Source organism: Sarcophilus harrisii, chromosome X (assembly GCF_902635505.1).
Source record: "Sarcophilus harrisii chromosome X, mSarHar1.11, whole genome shotgun sequence".
Taxonomy (NCBI): Eukaryota; Metazoa; Chordata; class Mammalia; order Dasyuromorphia; family Dasyuridae; genus Sarcophilus; species Sarcophilus harrisii.
In genome coordinates this window covers 7,823,564-7,830,993 of record NC_045432.1, presented here as the reverse complement: position 1 = coordinate 7,830,993, position 7,430 = coordinate 7,823,564, and positions in this window count along the sequence as shown.

Genomic DNA, 7,430 nt, shown 5'->3' with positions numbered 1-7,430 from the left:
CCCGGCTATTACAACGATTGGCCATGGATTTTTGAAGAAAAGATTTCTAAGGTTCCTCTTAAAGGACCAACTATCTTTACAGATGCATCCAAACATAACATTTGTGCTATATATTCTACTGATCTAGCTATAAAAAAGTAGTCAGAACTTCCTTTCAGTTCACTCAGCAGAATGAATTGTATGTGATCATTCTAGCCCTTACTTATCATCCAGGAGATGTAAACATAATATCTGATTCGGCCCATTCAGTAGGTGTGGTATAAAGAATTGCCACAGCCCAAATAAAATTTGTAGCTTCTAATATATATTAGCTCTTTAAGAAACTTCAAGAGCAAGTGAGAAAGCATCCAGATAAGGTTTATATCTTGCATGTCCTCTCATAATGGACTTCCAGGTCCTAATTTTGCCGGTAATTCAAAGGCAGATAGCCTTCTAACCATGTTGGCCAATACTCCTTTATTTCAAGAAGCCGAAGAATCTCATTCTAAATATCATCAGGCTGCCCGAGCTTTACGTCTGCAATTTGGGATAACAAAAGAGGAAGCCAGGAGCATAGTAAAAGCCTGTACGGATTGCCTTCCTTTCCATGCTCCTATGCTCCCTCCAGGGAAGAACCCTCGTGGTTTGAGACCCAATGAAATCTGGCAAATGGATGTGACCCATTATAAGTCTTTGGGTCATCTGTCTTTTAACCACGTTGTGGTAGACACCCATTCAGGATTTACTTTTGCAATACAAGCAGCAAAAGAGACAGCCCGAGTGGTCACTGAATTCCTTATACACTTTTTTGCAATTATGGATGTGCCACAAGTCACAAAAACAGACAATGGTCCTTCATATACTTCTAAACATTTTGCACACTTTTGTGCACAGTATAAGATTTTACACACCACTGGCATACCCTTTAATCCTCAAGGACAGGCAATAGTAGAGAGGAGAAACAGAGACACCAAGACACTCCTCCAAAAACAAAAGACAGGGCGAGCCACAGGTAACCTAGATTACTCCTAAATTTAGCCCTCTATACCATTAATTTTTTGATTTTTAATGGGGATGCACTGGCTCCGGCAGACAGGTTTCATAACCCATCAGAAGGGCAGTGTCCAGTGCGAGCAGCTCCACTATCTTTAGATAATCACCAGATGATGTAGAGAGATCCAGGAAGTGGTGAATGGAAGGGACCAGGTAGATTAACTGCTTGGGGGAGAGGGTTTGCTTGCATCTCAACAGATGGAGAAGGAACTCGATGGGTGCTAATGAGCCGTATCTGCTTTGTCCATGGGAGAGAGATGGAAAAAGAAAAGACCCTCAAAACAAAGGAGAAGACCCAAGAAACAGCAGATGGTTCTATCGCTGACTGTGTCCACCACTGAAAGAGCTTGGCAGTTAACCTAATGTGTATTATTATTGACTCATGAACATCAAAAATAATTGTCAATGAGACTGATGCAGAGCTTCACAACCTGCAGGAATCATTGGATTCCCCGAGACATGAGTGATGGACAATCGATTGGTTCTGGACTATCCCTTGTCTGCTGAAGGAGCTGTATGTATGGTTGTGAATTGATACTTATTTTCTACACCTTCCTTCTGGGACTTGTGGAAATCTTTATAGTATTTTGTTTATTCATATTGTTTATTCTATTACTACTTGCTTGTATGATATTACAACTTGCCTGTGTGATTCCTCCCATGGTGCTGGATCTAACCATTGGTATAGATCTGCTTCAATTAAAACAAAAGAAAGAGTGAGATGTACACACATCCACAATGGGGGAACTCTGGATAAGGTATAAGACCCTTCAACCCAGAGGGAACCTGTTAACAACGTCGTCTGGTTCGACTCCCCATCTCCCCTAAGAGTTCTCAGCCTTCCTGAGAAGTCAGGGACCGGTGATAACCTGTGTCATGATTGAGGCAGAGGGATACTGAGTGGCAAAGAGTGATACCAGGTGGCAAACTACATACAATAGCAAGTTGTTTATGTGGTCCCACCTGTGCAGTATATACTTAATGCATGCCCAGTGTTGCTTTGCTTATATAAGTGTATGAGGGTATACAAGGGTAAAAGAACTGGGAATAAACGGACTCCATATTTCCACCATCCTCAGGAGTCTTACCTCATCCCTTCTCCACTAGGACGGTATGTTTTAATCACCCCAGAATGGGGGCTCCAGAAATCACAGTACATTTTAATCACATTTTATCACCCCAACTTGGGGGCTTTAGAAATCAGGACGCAACATTTTAATCACCCCGGCATGGGGGCTCTAGAAAGCACAGTATGTTTTGCCACCCCAACTAGGGGGCTCTGGAAAGCAGGACACAACAGGCTAGATGGTGTCCTCTGGTCACAGGGAGAAGGAGCATCACAATAGATAGATGATTAAGAGGGCAACTTATGCTTGGAAGAAAAATGAAATTCTCTGGCATTTGGGGCTCTGAATATACATACTTGTGGAAGGAGGGCAGAGCAAGGAGAAAGGATGGCTCAGGACATGACCACCTCTTAAGACTGAGGCCTGCTTGCTCCTGTACTCTTGCTCCAAGAAGTCCCTTCTCTTTGATCTCCGGACTTCTTCTGTTCTGACACCCTACCCCATTTTTTCTCTCTACCTCTCATCCTTTCAACTCAGAACCAGAATCTCTGATCCTCTTTAGGAACATCACTTTTCGTCAGGGAAATACATGAATCAACAGCACCAGGTAGAAAGAATCCAGCCTGCAGTGGCTCTGTGAACTCTGGAGGATGAAGCCAAATCCTTCCGTCATTCTATCAGTGCAGTGGGTAAGGGGGTGCAATGAAGCCGAGTATATAAGAAGCAAGCAGCGATAGCAGCAGGCCAAGGGATTACTGCCCTATGGGGGATTAGTCTGGGTGCTTAAGGGAAGGAAGCAATGCTAAGATTGGCAGAAGGTTTGGGTAAACTAGCTGATGACATCCTGCAGTCACAGAGAAGTTTCTGGAAAGAGAGGGAAAGAAAGCTCAGGGTAGGACTCTAACATCTCCAAGCTATAGCCATGCCCCTTGATTGTGTTCTTTTGATTTGTATCCGCGTTCAGTGCTCATCATTTCTCCCCCCTGGGAGTGGCAGCCAGGAGGGAACACAACATCTCTCTCTTCAGGCAGCTCGCCCATGGAGTCTGTGCCATTTTAGAGCTGGACACATTTCCCCCTGTGGGATGGTCTGATATAAATATGCATCTCAGGTTCAGCAAATAGCCTTCGAGACCCCTGCTGTGAGGCAAGTGCAGCGTTGATCACTATTTGAGGATTCATTGCTCAAAAATTCTTGGGAAAACAATGTCATTATAATTTCCTCCAGAAAAAAAATGGTTTCTAAGGGCACTCAGATGACAAGCTAAAATCCATCTTTTGCAACCAATTTCTTTCTCCCAAATCCCTGTGCTCAGACCCGGGGTTAATCCAAGATTCTTACAAGGATATCCTTGAAAGAATGATGGATGTTTATAACATGATTTAATGGGGATAAGAAAAAGGGGATAAGCAGGAAATTTTCCCCAGACCATAATATTTCAGACTTTGAAAAAAATGCAACCAAAGTAATTGCTTGATTTTTGCTCTCCTTACATTCTGGGGGTGTGTGTGTGGGGGGGGGGTTCAAGTATAGTTCTGGACCATTATGAGAGTATTATTTGCATGTCTATATTGAATAGTTTCAGAGTACCCCAGGGCTCTTCTAGGGGGACACTAGGAGAGGAATTGGAGACTTCTTGCTCAGTTTCCTTTACACCTCCACTTATGTACTACCCAGAGAGAGTGCTAGATTGCCCTGAAACTGCCCAAGCAGGCTTCTTTAGGGAAGGGACATTAGAGCTCTGGCAACCTGAGTTCTGACTTCAGGGTACCACGTGAGAGAGATGATTTTTAAATGATTTCTCCCTTCCTTTATTTCTTTTAAAAAATAATAACAGATTGTTATTTTTCAAAATACGTGCAAAGAAAGTTTTCAACATTCACCCCCTGCACAATCTTGTGTTCCAGGTTTAAGAAAGATGATTATTATCACTGGGATTTGGGTCTCATCTTTTGTGATGGGATCTAGATAGAAACAGTGTGAGGTCAAGTTGCTCTCCAGCTATTACTCTTTTCTTTTATGGTTCTATGGATGATTTCGCAGCTACATATAATGGTTATTTTTGGTAGATGAGCATGTTTGGGTGTATGTTGTACGTGGTGTTTGGGAATTATCAGCATCTTGTATGGGACCACTATTGCTGATATTGTTCTTAAAATTTTTAAGGATCAATATTATATCTCCAAGGTTATGGGCAACAGTTCTGTCTGGATACAGTACAATTCAATTATTGGATTCTCAATGATATTTTGGAGCTCCAAGGGAGGAACAGAACAGACATTTATATAGCACCTGCTATGTTCCAGGATCAGTGCTAAGTGCTTTATAAACATCTATTTTGATCCTCGCACAAACCCTGGGAGATAGGTACTCTTATTATCCCCATTTTAAGATGAGGGAACTGAGACAAAGATTAAGTAATTTATGTAGCTAAAAATGTCTGCGGCAGGATTTGAATTCAGAACTTCAGGCCCAGTGCTCTCTCCTTTGTATCAACTAGCTTCATTTGTAATATGAGGATTTGTCAACTATTAGTTTTAAAGATAGCCAACAATCGTGTCTTTCTAGGCATCCAGTAGATGCTAAGTTTTTGCAATAATAGGGTTTCTTCATCAATCAATGAGTCAATGCTACTTTAGGATAACTTTTGTTTAATTTTTAGTAGGGATGATCTGGCTCTGAATCATTATCATAAGCTTCTATATTTCTAGAAATAAATTGAATGATGGATTTAATACTTCTTGAAGAAGACAACATATGCAAAGATAAGATAAACAGAAGAAAGACCCGTAAAAGAGTTAAAAGTCAATGCAGAGAACCAGCATGACTCCCAGAAAAGAACTGAGACAAGACATTTCCTCATTTTCTGCTTTTGCAGAGCTGGGAGGTCCATAGTGGTAGACCATTGCATATATTTTCACATTTTCTAGTACATTGATCAGTGCTGCCCATTTTTCCTCCTTCCTTTGTTAAAAATATTCTCTGGAATATTTTGAATAAAAATGGCTCTCTGGAAGGGGAGAAATAAGGCTGAGGTCAAAACAGAAGCTCTCAGCAAAAAGGTATCTTGTCAAAGTGCTGTTATGATGGGCTTTGCGGGGCATATGTAAGATCCTTCAATCTTTGGCTTCTTTGGGGAATATACTCAGCAGGGGAAGTGCTGGGTCAGAAGAAATGGACATTTTCATTACTGTTTTTTTCTTTAGCATAATCCCAAATTAAAAAGCATCCATTTGAATTGTGAATTGCCACACTGAATCGAGATGGATGGGGATGGGTGCCAGGCTATTTACCAGCCTGAACCAATCCACAGTGACTGCAGCAATCATGTTCCTCTTGGAAGAGGTGATGAGTTCTGGATATAGAATTAGAAGCTCTTACAAAGTTGCAGGAGGCTGTAAAAGTTACCAACCTTCAGAAGCTTTTTGAAAATGGAATTGAAGCCTCTTTCCTCATAAACTCCACCACTTGCACCTACATACAACAAGCCAAACCTATCCCCCACGTAACAGCCCTTCAAATATTTTATTCTGGCTATCGTGGCTCTTGTAAATATTTTCATTGTCCACACTAAATGTCTCCATCCCTTCAGACACTGCTCATAAAACACGATTTTCAGAGCCCCTGCTCCCCTCTGAATGCTCTCTAGCTTCTTGTGATCCTTTCAAAAATGTGGCCCCAGAATTGATCACAGTCCTTCAGATGTATCCTGACCAGGGCAGAGGACAGCAGGACTTTAAGAACTTCCTTTGTTCTGGACAATGAATTGCTATTAATGCAGTGGAAGATTGCATTAGCTTTTTTTTTTTTTGGCTGCTGTGTCCTAGTGTTAGCTCATATTGAGATTGCTATTCACTCAAACCCTTAACAGCATTTGAAATATGGAACTCTTTGTGAGATTGGGGCTTCAAACACAAATTACTGAGAGTGTTTCCAAAGTGATCTTCTCATATTGAGTTTGGTCATCAATAAGAAATGTCATTTGTACTAATAACTAAGATAACAAGTTTAAGGGAAATTCTCTGTAATTTATTAACAGAGCTTTCACTTTTCAAATTAGCAAAGAGATTTGCATTTGAAATTTGGATGCTCTTTTACTGTCCCTTGGCAAGGCAAATATAAATTGTATTAATGAATTTGGATGACTCTTGTTATATGACTATATGATTGATGAATACGCTCATATTTTTTAAGGAGTTGACAATTAGAAAAAATTCAGATGGATTCTTAACTTGTAAAATCTATCTTGCAAAATGAAAGGAATAATAATACCCTTATATCCTGTGGGCGAGTAATTATTTTACTACTTTCCATAAGGGGCAACTTTAAAAAGAAGATTCTATCCAAGATCATTGGCCCGGTAGGGAGATGTCCTTTCACCTTGATGTAAGGGAAAAGAACAACAACAACAAAAACCATTCTGCTTTAAGCTGAAGTGAATTGAGCTAGGGGTATCTACAATGGTTCCCTCCCGGAAATCCTCAGCAGTGGACTAGAGGGCTTTATAAGGCTTCTTCCAGCTCCAAATTATAGCTGAGTTTAGAGCAAGACTTCTTCATTTTTTCCCACTCATGGCATCTTTTCACGCAAGAAATTTTTACACAAGCACAGGTCTATAGTATATAAAATAGACATACAAATCAAACATTTACTGATAAGAAATCATAAAGAAAAATTATTTTAAAACAATTCTTGGGTACACACATAATTCTATTATTTATTAAAGATGAAAGCAAATTTGCATACTAATGAGATGGATGTGTTTGGGTTTTTTTACATAAATAATTAAATCTTGGTGGAATATCTGATACTTTTTACTGTTACCAAATTTTTCATGACCCCCACATTCAGTTTTGCGACCCCATATGGGTTCACAACCTACAGTTTTAAAAGTTTTGGTCTAGATCACATGACTAATACTTTACAAATATTTGTTACATGGAAAACAATCTCTACTTCATATTCAAATTTGTTGTTACATAGTTACGACTGACAACATGATTTTTTACATTAGAGGAAAAGTGAGTGAATTGTTATAAGTAACTTTCAAAGTGTACCTTAACTTTGTTTACACTAACTTTTTAAGGATTTAGTTCTTATAAGCTAAAGATCAACTGCAGTAGAGATAGAAATTTGCTTCTGAGCTCTGCAACAAAAAAAATATTCGATACGCAGAGCCAAGATCCAGAAATTTGTGCATTTCTCTTTCTTTGTAAATCAGATTAAACTTTAAAAGAATGAAATTCTGGTCCTTGGATGTGGCTTGGATTTTGAGTTCCCTGAAGTATCAGCAAATTCAATTTATTAAACATTCATTGAGAGCCTACTATG